Consider the following 22,450-nt stretch of genomic DNA (forward strand, 5'->3'; position numbering starts at 1 on the left):
GCAGGCTTGTGACCTTTAAAAGAGATTGGAGCTAGTTATTAGTTCATTTCTACCTCAGCATGTTTATGTGGGTAGGTGCTGTATATTAAGTGTGAATAGTACACAAGTGACTCAATTCAGTATTTCATAGAAATTGTGTAGCGCCAAGGAATGTATTTGATTATATCCTGTTCCTGTGGTCTTCCATGGAGATGTGCTCAAGCTCAGGATATTATCCAGAGTGTAAGGATTGAAACCTTTGATTAATACTGGAGTAGGTCATATGAGAAGATCTGGGACTCTGCAATACTTTATGGCTAAGCCAAACTTCTCAGATCCTTCTGAGTGTGCCTCTGACATCCAGACATTCCTGTATTGATCTTGTTAGCTCAAGGAAGAGGTGTTGTCAAACAAAAAAGTAACAGTCTTGCAAACCGACCCAAATCTACTAGGAGTGATTTGGAGGAGGACTGAGAATTGGAAAACAGTATTTCTGACTCTTTGCTGGGAAAGTAGTGACACATGGGGATAATACACCTACCTGTCTCTGTCCCACTTATTTGTCTAGCAAATTTAGAACATCTTGTGAAAGTAAACCTGCCCAGCTCTTCTGTCATGTGGGAAAAACCCGTGGCACAGCCAGAAATGGTTGGGAATCATTCTTGTGTGAGCTCCCATGGGGACGCAGGGCCACTGGTGCCATGTCTGGTAGCCTAAATGGGCACCATTTCCTCCCTGATTACAGAGGAACCAGGTAATAACCCACTCAACTTCTTTCTCTTTGTGTTTAGGAGGGAAGAGGTCAAGCACTGCTCTGTATGCCCTGCCTAGCTCTGAAAAGTGACCACAGTATTCAATAGACCAAACTACTTGCCTGATGCTTTTCAGAAATTGAAAATTTGTTCTCAAACATGCTTATTTTTGGACCTTAATCCTGGTTAGATCGCGTTTCAGAAATTGAAATTTTGTTCTCAAACATGCTTATTTTTGGACCTTAATCCTGGTTAGATCAAATGACAACAACCTGGTTTCTGTGGTCCTGATTGCTCTCTCGTGTAGCTGCACATGATCCTTTGTGATACCAGAATGCCAACTCATCAGAATTGCAATAAATCAGAGTTATTGAGAAAAACTGTTGGTCAGACCTAACAGACACCAGTGAAAAGCTACTTCCAGAGAAATGATGCTGGTTTTATACATTCAGATCTCCAGAATGTATACCCTGGCAGAGCCCTAATGTACAGAGCCACATTAATTTGTCTCTGGCCAGGATAGGCCCTCATGGTTTTAAGTGAGTGAGATATGGACATGAAAAAATAATAAAATCTGTGACCTTGTATCACACAGGTGTGCCTGGAGAGTGCGGAGATTAAACCCAGAGATGCTGGCACCTGTCAGATCTGATTTAGTGACCTCTCCCTGCAAATCCAAATGCTTCTCACTGACTTCAATAACTGTTAGGGAAACCCAAAATGCCGAGATGTTGATGGATCACTGACAGCCCAAAACTGCTCACTCTGATGCTTTTTGGGTTCTTGGTCAGGAAGGAGTTAAAACCAGTGCTGGAAGAGAGCTGAAATATTTAGAGTAAGAGATTTCCAGAGGGGGCTGCGCTGGCCAAGGTTGGGCTTAGAACTTTCAGCTGCTCTACTGCTCTCTTGAAATGTGAAAGATGTAACAAATGTGCTGGTTGCAAGGGCTCCTGAGGCACAGCTCACACCGTCATTAGGCATTTGCCCAGTTGAAGCATCAACAAATTTTGGAAGTAAAACCCAGCTTGCCCTGGAGTTGGGCACAGCGCGAGGTGAGTAAGGGCTGTCCTGTGTCACCCGTGCCAGGCTGTTGAGCTGCCCAGGTCGGATGTGTGTGCACCAGCACCCACATTCCCAGTGTGACTATGTATGTTAGCGGGGACCCAGACAGCGCAGATAGACAGGACGCTCAGTGCAGTGGAGTCAGGGTTAGTAAAAATGTGTTGCTTTATTTTCAGTGCTGTAATTTCAGCACAGCAAACATGAAAATGACCGTCATGGGCTCCATCTCCCCTTAGGGGTTTCCCACAACAAGACAGTGGATCTCACCTGAGGCAGGACTTCCTATGCTACCAGGGCTCAAATCCCCATTTCTTTCCAGACCTATACCCTGTCACCAGCTCTGCATCTCCCCTCCTGGGGAAGCAAACATCCTTCTCCAGCTTCTGCTGTGGGGCAGCAGCTGCTGAGATCCCGGTGTCACAGGGAGGCCGTGGCCCAGGCTGGACTCGGAGAGGCAGAAGCAGGAGTGCTAAACAAACCTTGGCAAAATCTGATCATCTCTTAGCTAAACTCTTAATTCCTCTGGGGTGTTGAAGGTCTGCTGAGGGCAGCCAGACAACTCGTTCAGCTCTCTGCAGCCAGCTGTGCATGCCTGGCAGGGGAGTTAAAACTCACTGAGGCAGTATGGCTGTCTTTCTCTTATTACTCACTTTTTAAAGTGGATCATCCCATGTTAATTATTGTTCTCACATACATCACTCCTGATGTATGGTTCATAAGTAATAACATTACACGTGTTGCCTTTGATGAAGTCAGGCAGTGACATGGCACAAACTGCATTCATAGAGCCCTTATTGCAGGCGAGAGCTGCACTGCGGTTGTGCCTGCAGCACATGGAGCTGGTGACCAGGTATAAAAACCTTAAATTCGAAGAGTGTCTTGGAAGCATTTCTCAAGAACAGAGCATTTTGCAAGTGCTGTATTTCCAACCAGTGGGGGCCGCATTAGGAATAGCTTTTTTGTTAGTTAATTTCTGTGCTTAAGGGGAAGCTGCTTCCTTCCTCTCTTCATTTAATTCCTTTGCTGCTTTGACCTTCACCTGTGCGACTCGCTCACGGAAATCCTCTTGGGAGGATCAGTGTCAGCTCTAATAAGCTGGCTGTCACTTTACACCAAACAGAAAGCAAATGTTTCATTTGTTAAATGGGCCAGTAGAATACATTGCCTTTTTCCACCATCCTCAGTTTTCTTCTAGGGAAAAGTGTTTTACTTTTATGTGACTGAAAGCGCATAAAGTGGATTGGAAACTGCAGATTTAAGTATCTTGAATGAAGACTGTTATGTAAGGCTTTTCTTTATTTACCCATTGTGCTGAAATACTATCAGTGTTACAGCACAGGCTCCGGTCGCAATGAATTTTCTTGTGTTTCCAGTAAGAAGATAAGGGATACGCTGTGTAAGAACACACTCACTGGGAATTTCATTTCTTTAGCAAGCTGCACAGGAAGGCAGAGGGAAAGTAAGATTACTGCACTGAGCTCTTGGCTGCCAATGCAGGGCGCAACACTGCTTCTTGTTGGGACTTGTGCCATTGACTTGATTGTGAGCAGGACAGCTTTTCTCTGTCATAGCTTCTGTTGTGTTTATTTATTGCTCCCCTTCCACTGCTGTTTTGTGTTGACAAGCACAGCCTGTGCTTCTCTACCAGCTTGCACAGGTGGGTTAGATTTACACTAATAAGCTTGGAAAGTATTTGAGAGTGGGTGTTTGGGGTTTCTGAATTTAGCAGTTTATGGAGTGCTGTTAAATGATTGAAAAGTGTGAAATCAGTGCGCATCACTGACCAGCCACCTCAGTGGAGAGTAATTTGAGACAGGAAAAGAAGCTGACAGCTTCAGCACATGAGAAGAAGGCTATGGCTTTTTTCTGTGAACCTGGAGGTTGTGTAAGTATAGTTGCTTCTGTGGATTTGACTCTGTGTGGTGTGTGTGGTTTTTTTTTTTTGTTTTTTTTTTTTTTTTTTTTAAAGCTGAATCCAAGTCTGTATGTGGTGCTAGATGATGATGGTGCACCATCATCCTCTGGTTCTGCAGTAAAACTGTATGAAAGCAGCCTTTCTTATATAAAGTAAGGCCTCTTGGTGATGCTCTTGAGGGGACTGGCTGCTCAGCTCTCAGGGCAGCTGAGAGTTTTCTTTCTCAATATTGTTTGGAGGTATTCCACAGCATGCAGCAATACCCCAGGAGCTATCTCCTCCCCAAGGGCAATCCCCCGTGAGCTCCTCAAACTTCTGAGTCACTGCTGTACCACAGGAGCCTTTGCCAACAGAGGCTAAAGGACAGCAAGCTGCTTAGTGCATGTTATAGGGGGCTGCTCAAGCTTTGCCCTGGAGATAAGCTTTTCACTCCACTGGCTGCAGAAGTGGGGAAGGTAGCCTGTCTCTTATATCTCTGGGCGTTTAGTTTGTCCTTGTCTCATGATCTGCATAGGCTGGAGACTCTGGGCTGAAATCCCTCTTGGTTAGGTCCCTAACTTATGCTCTAAACTAAGGGCAGTAACTGAAATAAATACCTGTAAGAATGATTTCAAGATTTTAAATCTAGTCAAGTCTCCAATATACTGTCTATCAGTCTGACTGAGCTTTGAAACTGCATATATATGACGTATATATGTCTTCTATGCAAGTATCTGTCGATGTATCAAGAAAGACCTTGAAAACTTCAAATCCAGACCCCTGCACTTGGCCCTGCTCTGCAATCACTATGGTTTTGTTGGTCCAGTTTTCTAGATTTTGTGTTGAAGTTTTTCCTGGATGTATCTGATAGATGTATGTCTAAGGCGGTGACTTGCATAGATTAGTGAATCTGATATTTAGTATGGGGTTGTTTTTTTTGATTTGGTTCAAACTTCTGAAAAAAACCCCAAACCAGTCGCAATGCTTACAAAAAGGGGCTGCCTAATTATTAGGAAAAACCCACCACTAAAACTTCTGGCCATGGCAAAACTGCACCCTAAGCAAAGTACTCTGTGGCCATTAAGCTGCACAGCTTGGAAGAATTGACTTCCTCAACAATGGCTCAAGTTTGTGGCTTTTCAAATGATCGGAGCTGGAGCCCAGAGAATAATTGTCTGTTCAAGCCACTGCCCAGGTGGGAAGCACAGCTGAGGTAACAAGCCAAAAATTTTTATAAAAAAAGAGAAAGAGATATCCTCTTTTTAAAGAGATCTAGGGTTGACTTCACTTAAATATATACTCTAATTTAAATATACAGACTGTACAAACTTAAGTACAGAAACAACAACAGATAATCAGCCTGTAAAATGTGTAAGCAATAAATATCTTTCAGAATATATTACTTGCAAATAAACCTAGAGAAACAAAAGTTTCTTTTATGGTTAGAACCCATCATGGGAAAGTCGTCAAGTACTCAGTAGACTTAGCGTGATTTATTGCTGTTAATTTGACGAATAGGCAACACACAATTAAAAGGTAGTTCAGACTTTATCTTTGGTAAAATTTGGTCCATGCCACTCCCATGGATGTGAACACAGTTACTAGTTAGGAAAATGCAATGTTCCCTTGTGTTGGAGCAAGGCATCTGTTGGAGGCTTTGCAGACACATTACTCCAAGAGTACTGAAACTGGACAAATAATGATTTATGAACTCAGACTTTTCTCTAAACTTCATATTACTTGAAGCCTTCTGTGTCAGTCTCTGTCCTAGAGCAAGAATCTGTAGTGTAATATAGCACATTTTGCATACAGTGAGTCTATTTCAGAATTTTGTCCTACATATAGGGGGTTTACTACTTACAGTATCCATATATGAATTAGGAAAAATATAGGTAATATCCTAAGAAACTCATGATCTAGATCTGGGCTTAGAGCCTTAACTTGACCATTACAAAAATACCCTGGAGGAGCAGATGTAAAACATCAGCATCCTCAAACTATTTCATTTAAAATATTTGCAGCTTTCTTGGCTGAAACACCATCGTACTCTCATCATTCAAATTAGGCTTTCTATAATCCATTGTGAGAAAGCTTTCCTGGCCAGAGAATTGCCTCTCACTGTTCCATGTGTTAAGGATTAACTGGTTTAGTAACTTTAAGATTGTATTTCCCTCTCCTAGCTGTGCTCATCAAAGTGTTGGTAGGCACCCATAGCAATCACTAAATAGACTGTCCTGAGCGCCTTGCTGCAGAGGCATCACCCCTGCAAAGAAGTAGGGCTGCTGGCAAATTAGTTACCACAAGAAAACAAACAAACAAAACCAAACCCCAACTGGCTGGACAGTCAGCATCATGTGATTTGGCAAAGAAATATAAAAGACTGCTTTTATTAATCCAAAGTATCATTTTGAAATTAATAATGACTCTGAAACTGGAATAAATCTTAAATATGCTCCCTGGTAAGTGTCTTCTAAGCCTTCATTGCTATTTTGTTGTCCTCTACAAATGGAGAAGCAATTAACTGGCCCTGAAATTTAGAATTTGGAGAGAAAATTTTGCACCTCCAGAATCTGTTTAACTTTGAAAGTTAAACTGTTGATGTGTGGCTGTGATTATGTACTACATGTGTGAACCTACATTAGCACTTAGAAGCTGCAACTGAGGCTTTATAGCTGGGATGCAAATTTGTGTTGATTCCCACATAGAGGTTGGGTTTCTATGCTTTAGAAAGTGGGGCATCCTTTTGAGGTGGGGGTGTGGTTTTGGTTTTTTTGGTTCTGCTTGGCTAGACATAGGTGTGCATGTTTGCTAGTTTTTTTGGGGAAATGGAGTTTAAGGAAAAAAAAGAGCTTAGGCCATAATTACCATGTGAGTGGAAAATGTGCTCCCAAGTGTGTGTTGGGATGAATACAGCTAACACCTGAGAGAGCTCACTTCAGTCAAACAGCAGCTGTAAATTCCTTAGTAAGTACTTTGGAGTTATACTCTTCTTCTGAGTGTATAAATCTGTCCTCTCCCCTGCTTCCTTTCTTTGAGCCCCCCCAGATCTGCTTTTACTTTCTGTCTCTAAAATGCCCCCAAGCCCCCACTGTCTGGCAATCCAAAAAAGTGTGCAGCTTCCCATTGGGGCCTTCAGAACAGCTGTGTACAGTGAAGATTATCTCACATTGGATCTGATCAGCTCTAGTAAAAGTTAGGTTTTATACAGTTATTTTCATAATATCCTGCAGGAACCAATACATCTGGCAGAAAGGTCAACAATGAAGTAGGCCTGGGTACTACGAACAGGTACAAAATGATGTAATAGTAAAATGTATTGCCGGTGTCTTGTTGGTGTTGAAGGGTGGCAGTGTGACAAAAATAGTCTGTGTTTTGGTCTGAGCATCACGGTGTCACGGTGATTGTTTTGTATAGATTTGAAAGCAGAGAGAGGATAGACTGTAAATTGCCAGGACTACTATGAAGCCCTTGGCCAACCTGTTAGCGTTGCTTGTTCATAATAAAGCACAAAAATGGCAAAACAGTTCAGTTGTAGTTGGGAACATGCCACTTCTACATCTTGTTTTAAAAAAAATTGAGGACAAACATGCAAATTGGAGAGGATGGAGATGTCACTTCTCTCTCAATTTGATCACTTAAATTTGTAATGTTTCTGGATCCTCCTTACTCCCTTCATGATGATGGGTGGAAATAAAACCACTGTCTTAATTTTAATACTGATCTGAGCATGATAACAATACAGATGAAGTTCAATGAAGATTAACAGAAAAACACTGCTTGCCACATTAGACACTATCATTACAGCACAGTTCCTTGTTCAAACTAAAGCCAAAGGTGATAAGGTGCTCTCTGGATGCTCAGGGTTGTGTACTTTGTTACTGTACTAATGGACAAAAGAGAAGTGTTTACTTTCTTTATGGAATAACTTAAAATAACTCCCCAAAGACAATTGAATTAAGAAAAAAAAAGAACAACAACCAAAAAACCAAACACAACCACAAACCAAAGGCCCTGTTGTAAAGGTGGAAGAAAAACAGCAGGACTGCAGAATCCTATAAAAAACTTTCTAAAAATTATTCTACTCCTTTAGTGAATAAGGTAAATACTATTTTTTTCTCTCTTTAGTTGTAGCTTTTGCTGGGAATTGCAGACACCCACCCTGCAGTGCTCAAGGGCAGTACCAGAATTCATGGACTAGTGTTCTGTCATTCTCTCATCAAAAACCCCCACATGCAGAAAAATGACCTTGTGTCAGGATGTGATCTAGATAATATTGTTTGATTTAAGAATATTCTTCTTCTTCTCTTAGTTTCTTGGGAGTTTCCATGGATAAACATGCCATCTAAAAAAGGTGCTTATAAAACGTGCACTTTCCTAGAGTGAAGTTATTTCACAAACACCTGGTGGCAGATTTTGGAGCTATTTCCATGGAGAGGCTGGCAACTGTGCCTGAAGGACAGACAGGAGAATAGTTTAGGATTAATCAGGCTCCCTGTGCCTTAAGTTCTTCTTTATGATCCTGGTTAGCAGCTCTTGCGCCTAATGGTACATCATACGAGAATTTCAGTTTTTCTCTCAAATCTTGCATTTTTTGGACACAGCTAGGAAGATGGAAATATTTGTGTCAATCTTATTTGCTTCTATTTTCAGCAGAATTTTATTTGCCATTGTCAAAACCTTAGCACAAGAAGCTACGTCACAAAATGATAGTAAATAAAACTTATTATAAACAAACCAAAAATATTGTCTAGCACTGTGAATCTCTGTACCATTTACCAAGGGCAGACTACAGTTTAATGGGCTTTGAAAACAGAAACATTAATTTAATCAGATCTATTTCTATGGAAAATAAATGGGGCAATTCTTATCACATGAATAAATTGTTCCTTTACAATATTGTTTTGCACCATTATTGCTTCAAGTACTACTTATGTAATCTCCTAATGAAAGGCCTCTGTAACAGCAAGCACACCAGGTACAGAAAGGGCTTAAAATTCCCAATTCCTTTCAAAAGCAAATAGTGTGTAAGAAAGAAGAGAAGGAGGGGGAAAGAGTAAGAAGCAAGAACTCATTCTTTTGAATAATAAGAACAGGGAACTAACCAGGGGAGAAAAGTTCTTATAAAAGGATAATATGTAGAGTTTTTCACACTGCCTCAAGTTTTCTTTGTTAAAAATGTATTCAGGTTTCTACAGCCTTTTTCAATTTAAAACACTTTCTGAGTTTTTTTTTACTCTTCCCCGCAGCCTAGGCACCTCCAAAATAAATTTAAGGAATGGGCACAGGGGTAATTGATTTGAAGAAAATGAGATGAGGATGTGAAAGAGGGAGTAATATTGCTAAAGAGGGAATGATGCTGCTTAAAGGAGGGAACTGACCCATCACAGTGCTGTAAAAGTAATCTTTTAGCTTTCAGGTTGTATTAACTCAATTGCTTTATTAGTTATTACATATGCTAAATATAAATATAACTCCAGATTTTTGAGAAATAATGAAGTGTGACTTTATGTGCCAAATCACTGTCCATTACTTGCTATGGATTTGATTCCATAAACAAAATGCCCATCATTGGAGATAAGATCATTTCTTGAATGCCAGACAAACTCTGCAATGGCTCCAGGTCCGTAAAGCAATGCTTGCCTTCCTCCCGTTGACCTGGCTGCCAGCTGCTACTTTTGGAAAGAAAATTCTGAGTTAGTGCCTGTTACCCTGTTTGTTTGTTTGGCTTTTTTTTTTTTTTTTGTTTTGTTTGGGGTGTGTGTGTTTTGGTTTGTTTTGGGGCAAAGACCAGAGTCTTCCCAGAGGCCAGACCTGTAGTTTGGTTGGCTCAGTCTCTTGATTCATTAAGGCTGAGCTGCTTCACTATTTCCAGTAAATATGAAAAAGTACATTTGTGACAAAGGCTTTTTATTTTTATTTTGATTGCTGTGGAGTTTAATTGCCTCGAACTGGGGCCAGCCTTTGTTCTGTCTTGCAGTTAAGTAACTCTGGCGTTTATGATAGCTTGCAATTACTGTGCAAACTATCATTTTTCCATTTCAAAGGTTACCATTTCTCCATGCTCACTGCATTATCTAAGATACCACAATTATGTGCATCTTCAGAAAGAGGAAATAGCTGTGGCACATCACATACTGCAGTGTGGTGAGTGTAGGGAAATGTATTTTGGGGGTTTCTGTGATAACTGTTCTTATGGAGCCAAACTTCCATAAGTGTCTGAAGAGACAATTTGGTTCATTGCAAATACTGTAATGCCTTTCCTAGGAAAACTTTAGATCAGCTATTGATTTTTAAGTGAATTATACATATGTGTAGGAAGGTAAGCATGAGCTATACTGTAGCAAAAATAAGTTAGTGAATACCCTAAGTTTCATTTAGTCATAGGCACACAGGAGAACAGGATCCAGGAGTCAAGAAGTACCAATATCTTTTTCTAAGTAGGAAGTGTTCTCAAACTCTGAAATTAAAACAGATGTGCAAAGACACTACTTCCTACAGGAATTGCTAAAACAGCAGATTGATGGTGCCAGACCTGGAAAAACTCTGCTGTGTTGGTATTTGTTTGTTCTGATTTGTTCTTTGGCTTCCTGGAATTTGTAGAGTTCAATTCAAATATGTGGTACCTAAAAGCAAAGCAAGGATAAATCCCTATCTTACGTTTTTATCAGGGGGTTGCTATTTATTTTTTCAGGCAGTACGCAATCTGCATATGACACACTGCAAGTGGGAAGACGAAGGTTTCGTCATTGATCTCTGATACACTGGGTTCCTGGTGGCCTCGCTGTTGTGGAAACTGGGGGATATTTACAGAGGGATTTGGATGTGTAAGTTCTGCTGCAAAAATAGATGCAATTTTAACATAACCTTACACAAGAGGACTGTAAATTCTTCTGTCTTTGCCAGTGAATTAACTAGGGGATGTTGAAAAGCTATGTTGATTAGCTTTTGCCAAAAGCTGTGGGGGAGAACTATGGTACAGCCTTTTAAGTCTGACAGCTTTCAACTCTTGTAGAGCTAATCTGTCAAGTTAATTTTTTTAATAAGAGATGAACTTTGCATAGGGATTTTGATTAATAGGTTATTATATAAATGTCGTACAAGATCACTGTTGGTTTATTTTTTTAACATTAACAGAGATGTAACAATAACCATGTTCAAACACTTTGACAGCTTGATGTACTGGGATGGCCAAAGACTTTTCTTTTTTTTCATGACAGAGCCTTTCATGGCTTTGGGACAGCTGGTAAACACTTGCTTCATTCCACATAAAGGGCAGAATCAGCTGTGCTTATTGTTGAACAATATAGTGTTGATTTGGGGAAGAAGAGACTAAAACCAGCAGGAAAACAAAATCCTGGAGCCTGGCTGTGACCATTGTTTTGCAGCCCATCTAATATAGGAAGCCTTATCTCCTCCTCAAAGTCCTTTGTTATTCAGAACACATGTCTTGGATTCAGTCTGCTTTCCCATATCTTTAATGCTTTCATGATCTATTTACGTTTGCCCTGGTCTTCTGTGGCTTTGCTCATGCTAGTGTCTTTCCTAGTGGACAGGAGACTGCAAACCCTTCCCGCAGCAAAGGCCTCCTCTCCCAAAGACCACACACGGTGTTTGATGTGGCTTCTGCTGTAATAAGGCAGCCTCCCATGGACGACTTGTAGGAGCTGACTTTTTGTTTTGTCTTGGTGGTGGTTTTAATAGTGCATTAGTTCTCTGTGTGCCTGTCTAATGAGAGAAAAAGAGGACATAATTTGAACCTTAGATTTTATAATGGCTTCAGCCTTGTCTTGAAAGGTGAGGGAGATTCAAATGAATATCTTTGCAAATTTATTTATACAGTTAATGATATATATGTTTACATTAAAAGTGATTAAGCTTGAAGGGGGTTCTTAATACGTTTATAAAAACTGGATGGCTAGTAGATAGATAAATTATTGAGAAAATGATGAAGTTTGTGTAGTAGAAGTCTGTTAACTGCGAGTGAAAGAAGATTCAGTTCTGTAGATAAGTCTGTAATTTCTTGGACACTTGAAAGCTCTTTTAGAGCCATCTGAAAAGTTTTTATGCTTCATAAACTTGGCACAAGAGTGTCTAGTGTATCAGTTTTAAAGCAAGTTTACAGCTTACTTGTCTGAGAAAGGGAGTTGTGGTACCAGGAAGGCCAGAAACCTCTATGGTGTTATCAATAAAATCAGTTATTGCCTTTCTGTACAAGCACACAGCATGCGTGGAATGAACAAAGCCCTTCTCTGCCTCCTACTCTCTATTTATGAAGACTGCTAAGCAAGAGGCGGAACTACCTTTACCTAGCCCAAATGGTAGCTTCACCCATTCCCATACCCCTTTGAAACAAAAAGAAGCCAGACATGGTTCTGATCATACCCCTGAGTCAATGGTAGCTGTGTGCAGTCCCTCCTAGGACTATGAACACTGTTTTGTAATACTACCCTCAAATGGTGTGCAAATGGATCAAAACCACTGCATGAATGTATTAAAATATAAGCAAACAGTGAGAGAACTTTTGAGATGCTTATGGTTTGTCCACAATAATATGTTCTTCTCAAAGTGATTCACCACAGAAAAGGACTTCAGTGAAATTGTTTGAACACTGAGCAGCTGGCCAAACTTCAATGCAAGTAAGCTCTGTTGACAGGAATCTGACATAATTCAGTGCTGATCAATATTTGTATACCACAGGCTTTGTTTATGGCATGAAAAGAAAAGGTATTGCTAAAAGAAAATTTAAGATACTGCTATAAAACCTGTTAGGCCTCACTGTATGTAGCTGTATTTTGTTATGGTGCTATTGCAGAAGAGTAAAGTCCAGACTTTAAAGTGGCACTAGAAATTGTAGGTAATAGTATAATTGGATCAAATGCAAGGTATGATTTTGTTTTTGTTTTTTTTAATGCTGCAGTATCGAAATAATATTCTCTGGTCTGACAAACCTCTGGTGATGAAAAGAAGTGCTTGTGCTGACAAGATGTCAGTAGGTTCGCTTGATAAATAAGGTTCACAAAAGTGGATTGTTGTATTTATTCTGGAGAGGTGTTATCACTCTTGTGGGATGAAAGTGCTCTGAGCATTGCAGTGCTGGTTGCTACAGTGGAAACATTGTTCCTTATTTGAAGGAACTGTGTTTTCTAGTGATATAAGAAAGAAGACATTTCTTGTTAGGTAGTTAAATGAGACTAATGTATGCCAGTCTAGGATTTCATGGCCAAGTACATGTACACATGCTGTTCTGTGCACTTGCAGTAAGTTTGAAGCTTCCAGGAAGTATTGGACTACTGCATTTTAAATACTGTGATTGTATCTCTGCTGTAAGGATGCTTCACTTCCTTAAGTGTCGGAGCTACTGTATGTATGATAGAGATACACAGGGATTTCCAGCATTACTTATATGTGGCATGCGACCAACAATATTGGGATGTTTCATGTATTCATAGCTTATTGTGTGTTGGAGGATCCCAGATTAATGGAAGGGTTCCTCAAAAGTTCTGTGCACAATGAATCCCTGCTTTATACATGGGGGACTTAGTCTTGCATGGATTTGGGATTTTTATTCAAGGTAAAGATGAGTAGGTTTAGTGTGTTGGTCCTAGAGCCTGGGAGACTATGGTGGTATCTGTGTGAACAGAGTAACAGAGACATGCTCGTGATGCAGACAAGACTTATACTGACCTGATTTATTTTTGTTTTTTTTAATTAAAGGGAGGGACACTATTTTATGTACTTCCACAAGCTGTTTTTTTCCTATGATCTGGCTTTCTATGGATAGTGTGAGTTTCATTTTTTGATGTTCAAAATACCCATTTGTACAAATAATTTCTGTTTAGGATAGTATTTCAGGGGATCAGAGGCTGAATAATGAGAAGGCAGTTGCTTGTCAGCCACCACACTGCATCATACCTGTAGTGTGCTGGCATCTCACTCATGTATTAAGAGACCATCCCAACAGACGCGTAGCCCTTACTGTCATTTTCGGTAGTGAGGGATGATGCATGTGCAGAGACTTGTTGGGGTATTGGTAAACAATGAGGCAGACTTTGATATAATCAAAAGCAGCCTCAATTTGCCATTCTTTGGTTTTTCTTTTTTTCTAATCAATAAATTAATTTTTATCTGAGTTTGTCCCAGGTTCAACTTTTTAATCACAAGATCTTCTCCACTCATGTGCTATTTTTTTCCTGCATGAATCTATATTGTCATTTGCCTACAACTATGCATTTTTGGTATTATTTTTTCACTGCAACACACATCTAAAGATTGGATTGCTAAGCATTTTGTTTCCAGTATGAAAGTTGTGGCAGTCTGAGACACAGCAATATGCTGTACATATTTTATCATTTGAAATAGATTGTCAATTACAATCTGCGTATATTTAATCTGCCTAAAAAAGTGTTGGCCAAATCTTTGTATCTTAGAGTTATTCAATTTACCCTAATGGTCTTTAACTGAGAGTTATGCTCACACAATGAAGGATAAAATAGTCTGAAAATTTTTCTCCGAGCTATAAAATGTTTGAAACCGAGTTCCCATCCAGTCCAGAAAATACAGATTTCTGAGTATGTCCTGCATACCTGTCAAATCTGGCAAACAGGAGCTATATTTGTTGAAGCTACTGGAAGGTGAAGGAGTACTATAAAGCAAGAAATGACTAGAAGTATATGATTATTTTGTATCTAGAGTGGTTGGAGGGCTGGACGACCAGGTTGTGTCCACATGACATCATATGAAAAGCATAACTGTGCTGAGGTGACTCAGGGGAAGCAGATTTCTGCACCTGTTCAGCATCTTACTAGATCACACACTACAGTTATTTCCTTCTTGGAGCTTGGGGGAAAGCAAAACATTCAGATGCTGTAGTTTTGTTCTTGACTTTTCTATTTAACAGCCCCCCTTACCCCCCAAACAACCAAACCCCCAAAAACCCCACCCACAACAAAAATCAACCAACCAAACACCCAAACTCCAAGAAACGAACCCCCTTCCAAGAAACAAACCCCCTTAAGGTAGTACTTCATAACTAAGCACTACTGAGCCTAATGTGTACACTCAGCATGAAGGTGGACCACAAAAAAGCACTGAGAAACCTGTACTGAAAAACCATTCCGCTGTGCTAAATATGAAGGTGCAATCCAAGGAAGTTTTACTTCATATAGCTTATCAACTAAATAGGCAGGATGGAAAGGCAAGTTAAAGGGAAGAATAGCCCTCTGCTGTAATTATATATTTTGTAGAACATGAGACTTTAGTCCAACAAAGCAGAAACTTGCTTTATTTGACAAACATGCTCAAATTTTAATAAACTGGCCTTAAGCATATGCTCTGTATCTTCTTGGCTAGGCATGCATTTTGCTGAATCAGGGTGTAGGTGACTCACTGGGCTGCACAAGAACCAGGGACAGAATCGGACTGGTGCTCTAACCAGAAAACCATGTCTGTCTGGAAAAGTGTGTCACTTCCAAATGAGCTACCAAGAGCAGCTGTTTCCAAATAGCCCTTAAGGTAGGTGTGGTATGCAGCCATTCCCTACGAGGCATTAAAAAAATTGTTTTGGATCTAAGCAACTGCATGAGGGCATGTTCTTTTCAGTATTGTTCTTAAAGTTTCTGTACCAGGTTTCCCTTTCATTTCAAGGGCTGTGTCAAAGGCTTAGAAACTGCTTTTACTATGTACACTTTCATGGAGAAACAGCAGCTGTGCTGAGGCAAGCCTCAGATGGCCCCTGATCCAAACCACAGGGTGTTTGGAGAGGTTAAAGGCAAGTGCCGAAGGACGATGGAAGGAATTTCAGTGAAGATTCAAAAGCAGCTTAGCTGAGAAGTGCTGAGGCTACTGGCCCTAATGTAGCAAAGCACTTAAGCAGGTGTCAGGTTTTAAACATATGAGGCTTTTCATTTTGGTTCCTATGAACATCCTTAAGTACTTGGCTGGATTGGGATCCTGGCAGGACTGAAACCTTGGATTTCTTTGCATGCTAAGTGGTGTATTTGCAGCTTTTCCTTAAATTATATAACATAGGTATGTTATTCCCCTGTTGGTTGTTCTTGCTGCTTGAAATAGTTTACTTTTTTTATATTCAAGATTCTACATTCTCTTGCTATTAGATATGCAAACAAGTTTAAAGGACTTGGGGGGTGGGGGTGTGCGAAACAACGAACAAAACCTACAAAACTAGAACTAACAGAAAATACTCCTTTTCCAGAGCTTTGAGGCTGTCCATAGAGAATTGCAGTCTTGTCAAAGAAGTCATTGCAGAGAAGGAATCTGAATTCTGGCCTGCATAAAAGAGGTGAGTTTGAGAGGTATATTTGCACTTAGCATCAAGCCAAAGATGAAGTAGATCTAGCAACAGCTGAGCTTATGCTTTTCCTTTGAAACAAGATGTGAGGTAAGAACACAGAGCTAACAGCAAACCATCATCAATGATGTATTAGTTATACTAGAAAATGAGTGCTGTTGAGCTTGATTCTGCTTATGTTTCATGATTGCATTACATACCCCTCTGTGTCTCTTTGGTGATGATACCTTTCTCTTTTGTAAAGTTTCTTCATGCTGTTTTTATATATTATTGAAGAAGGCATTGGGAGGCTGGATGGCAAATACTGTATACAATGAATTTTTCAAAAGGTGTTGGTTGTTAGCATAAACTAACTGGATTAAATGCTAATAACCATCAAATGAGTTTTCAGCATAGAACAACATAACGTTCCTTCTGGCTGATGAGAAGCAAGCTGAACCAAGGCTGGGAGAGCTATGATGCAGGCAGCTGAAGCAGGACTGTACTTGCTCAGTTTGTGCAGTTCTAGCTTGCAGGTTTCCTGTTCTAAAACAGATTTCTGCACATTTAATGAGTGTCCCCTTTTACCTGAAGGGAGAGATAATGCAGCATTTTTTCAGTGCAGAGGGAAAATATTCAGGCAGAAGGGTCTTGTTCCAGCTTTAGGTGCTCTGCCTTCCCAGCTAAAGAGCCTGTTCAAGATAGATGGACTTTGGCAGTTTCCAGTACTGAAAACTGGGCCAAGAAAGAAACCAAAGAGGATATGATTTCAGAAAGAATTTTAACTTTAAAAAAATATTTTTAACAATTAAATGCTCATCTTCTGGAAATGAGCACCATTACTGCTGTTCCTCCAGCTGGATGGATGTAAACTTGTAATTACAAAGGCATACCTAGTAAGTTGGCCCCCAAAATGTGATATTAGTTGCTTCAATCACATCACAGCCCTGACTATTATTTTGAGGTTGCATAGCTTTTTCAAAAGGGCTGAATTGGCCCCTCCATTTCTCTTCTAAAAATTCCATTTTGGTAACAAAACGTGATCTCAGCTTTCTTTCCTTGCTCCAGTGGAAGTAAAGGGAATTGAGTCTACTTTCAGCATTATGTCAACTGCTGGCCAGGCTTCAGTTTAATAATATCTGATATTCCAGTGGTGTCCAAACTGGTAGGTAGGCTAGTGTTCACAAGAACTGTAAAATAAGTAGAGCCATGCACCATCCATCCCCTTCCTGGTAAGCTATTAATTCTATGATGGTAAATGTTTCTTGGAGCAATTCTTTGAACTTAGCTCTGCTAGTTCATATCTGTTAAAGTTACTGAAAAGGGAGCATGTGGTTGATGTAGAAATCTATTGGGCAAATATGTAGGTATTTGTTTTTTCTTTTACAAAAATTGTCTGCACTTAATACAGTAGAGGTGTGATGTGCCCATGTAGGGCTAAAGCATTTAATACTTTCCTGTTCTCTACTCTGCAAGCCTGCAGTGGGCAGAAATCCACCCAGAAGGCCTATAGATGGCTTGAAAAAGTGGCTTGTAGGGTAAATGTCTGCTTCTTTATTAGGATGGATTAAAAGACAGAAAAGTAAATGCCATCTCCAAGTACTAAGCTGTGCTACTATGCTGTGAAAAACAAACTGAACTTTACATCTGTATTGCATTAGTATGTTGACTTCTTTGTTGTTGATTTAAAGTTTTGAAAACTACTTTTAAGCTTCAATGTTGTTTGTGCCACATAATATGAAGGAACAGTTAATGCTTTTAAAGGGAAAGATTTCTTCTTATTCATTGTTTGGGTCATCTGATTAATTTTAAACTTCATGGACTTAAACATGCTTCTAACTGTTACAAGATGAGGTGAACACTGGAACCAAAAATCTCAGTCTTTGACTGGCAATGAATGTTACCTTTGTTCATAACATAAGGATATCTGTTTTGTTTTGTTTCCTGTAGGTCTGACTATTTTAATGAAGACAGTAATTAATATGATGTTTTACTAATCATGAAATGTCAATTGATTTATTAATGGGATATTTTTTGTCATCAAAATCCTTTCTAGTATGCAGCTCACAGGAAATAGTTCCTAAAAATTGTGGATAAAGTTGCAAAACTTTTGGAAGAGGAGCTAAATGTTTTTCTGCTTCATGTAATGTCTTTTCAAATTATTTTCATTTAAATTCTTCATATAACCTAGTTAATAGTGACAACACAAATGATTTTATTAACCAGCTTGGTGCTGATAAATTCTTAATGTTTACAAAATTTGAATTATATCCTGAAGAGGACTTTCTGAATCATACAGTTTCAGATTGTGCTCTGATCCTACAGAAAAGCAGCTTTTCATTTCTACTTACTGGTCCTATGCTGGAAGGTAAGACCAGTGTATGGGGGTGAAAGGAAGCATAGCATTTACACTGAGTTTTCTGTGTAGGGAAGTGGTACCCAGAGATGCTGTGTTTCCCCAGGGATAGTTTGTTGTGTTACATGAACTGAATTCTAGTTCATTGTGTACTTCAGGACAAAGTCTAAAGATTTTGGAGAGAATACAATAGTTGGAGATGCACTTTAATAAACCTGGGCCATAGCTTAGTATTCTTAGATTCTAGCTCTCTGTGGCAAGGGGAGTAAGCCATATTTTCAGCTGGTGTAACCTGGCACTGCTCCATGACCACCATCTCTTGTTGGCACCCATGCTGCCCTCCAATAAGAGAAAAGCTGTTGATTCACCATAGATTACATTCCTAATGAATCTATATTACAACATTGTATTTAGCTTCAGAAAAGTAATTTTCAAATTCATGTCAGGTGTGCTTTGTCATCCATATATTTGACCCAGAAAATCAGTGTTCATTAAATTTAGAAAAGATTTCTGGGTCTTCTTGTTATGATTCTGTATTTGAAAACCTGATCCCTTGAATCTGATCTGATTCATTGAGAGATTTTGTTCCCCAGGATCTGCTTCATGAGATCTACTTTTATTTGGAGAAAAAAAATATTTGAAAACTTGTTCACTAGAATCTAATAGGCTGTTGATCATTAGCTGTCCTCAGAAGACAGCTGGACTACCACCAACAGATTGAAGAGGTAGAAAATATATATGCAATAACATTGCAGTTGGGAAAGCAAACCTGGTCAGATTCAAGCACAGGAAGAATTAAAAGTAGGACAACTTGTTCTCAAAGGTCAGGATCAAACTAATTTGCTAATGTCAACTTTCTTCATATAAAGAAACTACACTGTCAAGCATACACTGCATATAGGATTTAAACATGCATTTTTCAGCCCAAATGTGAGTTTGAAAGCATTGATTGTACTAATAGTGGACTGACCTTTTGGTATTTCATTTTTCTGACTCTTGTTTGTTCCAGGCCAGGTGAGATGTTTCAGGACGAGTGGCTGGTTGTTTATTCAAGACAATATTTATTATGCGTTTAAAAGAACCATTCTGATATTGTGTGATGGAGCAAGCAGCTGCAATGGTTGATGTCAATCCATGCAACAGCAGTGTCAGACTGAAACTTGTGCTCTTGAGTCTCTTGGACTTGTGTCTTTGCCAGTATCAGTTCAATGCATTGACCTGTAAACTGCTAGAGTAGGCAAAAGCTTGCTCCTGGCAGCCACTAATACCAGGGCAAGCTGAGGACCGGGGTTTTATTTTCTTTAAAAGCCATGGTATTTAATGCCAGTCTTGGAGCCTAAAGGGTTTATGGATACTCTGTTCTGGAACTACTGTTTCAAAACTTGGTATTGAAATGACAAACTTATTCCTTGCCTGTTGGAGCACACTTTAGTTTTTGTTTCTGTTTACAACAAAAAGAAAATGAAGATAGAATAATACCCAACCTGTGCTGGAGACTTTGGTTGCCTTTGCTGCTTCTGTTAGCTAGGCACCATGATGTACTACATCAAGGTGTAGATGTGCTAGAGATTGCACTTGCATAAATGCTTTGAGTTTTCTACCAACACTGTGATTGTGTGTGATATCCAAGAGACTGCAAGTGGGCAAAGTCACTGATATCTCCAGGGCGCTGTGTTCCCTGGGAAAGCAGAGCTAGATGAACCTAGACAAATAGCAGTAAAGATGGTGATCTGGCTGTTTTAGTCCCTCCTCATGCAATGCTTCCATGTATTTATAAATGCATTTATATGTAATTTCACCAGAAAAGATCTGAACAGTTGTGATAGCTGTACTGTGAAAAGAAAGGCAGAAAGTGAGCTTGAAACTGTTTTTGTAGTGATTTGTATTTGATCTACCATGTCTTAAGGAATAAAGTTATCTTTGATTTTCTAGGTTTGATTTCTATCCCATGCAGTCTCTCCTCTCCCACACTCTGGAAGTATTCTGCCAAATCCAGAATAACATATAAATAAGAAAATATACTAACTGTGTCTATACTGAGGAAGTGGTTTCCTTAGAAATGGTAACCATATGAAACTAAATGCTGATACCAAAACTATAGTTGAACATACGGATGTGGGCCCTGGAAAAAAGGGAAATGGGATCTGTTTGCTAGCTAAAGGGAAAAATCTTGTTGCTGCCTAGGCTTTCTGCCAAAGTGTGGCTGAAGTAAGATTACTTTAGGTGTGTGTTGTGTGGCAGCTTTTCCTGCCTTACTTTTTATATAAGGTACTTGTAGGAACATAGCTATGAACAAAAGAAAATCTGGTTTGATTTTGCATTTTCTTGGACTCATAACTGAGAAGGTGAGTATATACTTCGACATTTGTGTGTGGGACAGGACTCCCAGCACTGCCTTCAGCTGTGACTCAGTACTACTCGCCTCCCGACATGGCTGCTGTGGTGTCTGGGCAGACACACACCGGATGCTGCTCTTGCCAGTCCCATTACAGTGCTCAAGAGGGGTCTGACAGCTGGAAGAAGTCAGAGGAGCAATTGTGTGCAACGAAGTGGGAGACAAAAACCCAGGAGACTGAGGAGTGTTATATGCAGGGTTCCATCCTCCCTGCTTTCTCAAAGTGCCCATGCTAACCAACAAAGAGACCTTCTTGCTAGCCCTTAGTTACAGTAGCAATTTAACATAAACATGGTATTATTATTTTTCATCCTGAGAAAATGCAGATAATCTGTGAATGTGAGGTAGATACTAAGTTGGAGCTGTGTTTCTCTAGAAATGTTAAAATATAGCTGTGCTGCACAGCACTGTTAGACACCAATGTGGAGTCCGTGAGGTGCAGAGCTTTATGCCCGTCTCTCAAGTAGAAAGAGGTTTACTGTTGAAATCCTGTTTATCATTCTACCTTATAAGGTATAAACTTTGGTACTTTTATGTTCACTTTATTTTTTTCCTCGTGGGACCTGCACTTTGTGAGTTACAAAATCAGTCAATCAATAGGTTTCCTTTAAAGGAAAAAGCAGGAATGAATATTCAGCAGTCATAAAAATGCTCTGGAGATTGCCATCTAATAGGGATGAAATAAAAAGCAGAAGCTGATTAGAATTCCAGAAAATGGGATATTCATCTATTTATAGGAATTTGGGTCTTCTTCATATGCCAGATTTTGTAACTTAGTTCTCAAAATGTCCTCAATTTTAAGCATTTCTGGAGAAATCATTAAATGAAGGAAAAGAAAGATGAATTTAGAAAGAGCCAAATTATGTTGATTTGCAAAAGAAAAATTTAGCCAACATGGATTGTCTGGTTGAAGGATGCATGATTAGAATTTAACACAGTACTGTGCCTGAAATGTGCTTTCATCATTGCTGGAGCATTGCCTCATGCCAGGGAATTACTATTTCCAACACAAAGTGGTGTGCTAAGCTAGAAGCATAGGATGCAGTAAGACTTCTTCATGGTGCATCTTTGCTTACTTTTCAGACCAGGTCACAGTCCTTTTCAATTTAAGTGCTTCCCTAGAGCAGATTTTTCTTTTGCATCTATTTTCTTACATATTTTGTGTGTTTAAGTGCTCTTGCTTCTCTCCTCCCATTTCTAGCTTCTAAGTATATGACTTAAGAGAGCATTCACAGGACTTGAGAATAAGGGGACTTCTGGCTTCTAGGAAAGAAAATGTGAAAAAAAAACACAAAAAAATCTGGACTTCCACTTCTACAGAGATGTATTAAACAGCTGCTGACATTGTGGGAGACCTGGAAAGTCTCAGGGAATCATTCTATCTTGTGGTCAGTTCTATTAAAGTACTCTGTATAATTTTTTCAAAAAATCTAAACATGTATGAATTATGAGATTAGGAAGAGGGGGCATTATAGGATGGCACACTCAATACCTTATGTGGAAATGTTGCCTGTTCTTTTATCAAAATATTACCATAGCTAGAAAACAATGTCAAAGCTTTTGAGGGGAGGAAAAAAGCCTCAAAACTAAGCAAAGCTTGATGTTATATGAGTAGGCCTGCTACCTAATCATCGTGCCATTTTCTAGCTGATGTGTCCGCCTGACCTGTAATGTCTGTTAATTGTAACATGAATGAAAACGCAGTGCACCTGCATAAGGTGGAGGG

The 22,450-nt window shown here is 39.6% G+C and overlaps 1 protein-coding gene across 2 annotated transcripts in view; it reads left to right on the forward strand.

Annotated features, from left to right (window-relative positions):
* INSC (INSC spindle orientation adaptor protein) overlaps positions 1–22,450 on the forward strand; it is a 213,932-nt gene that overhangs the window by 22,724 nt on the left and 168,758 nt on the right. For both annotated transcript variants that reach the window (XM_080404757.1, XM_080404756.1), the window contains exon 2: positions 15,899–15,985. The gene's annotated coding sequence lies outside the window, so the exon portion shown is untranslated. The remainder of the gene's footprint in view (positions 1–15,898; positions 15,986–22,450) is intronic.

This window comes from Falco punctatus, assembly GCF_963210335.1.
Source record: "Falco punctatus genome assembly, chromosome: 10".
Classification (NCBI taxonomy): Eukaryota; Metazoa; Chordata; class Aves; order Falconiformes; family Falconidae; genus Falco; species Falco punctatus.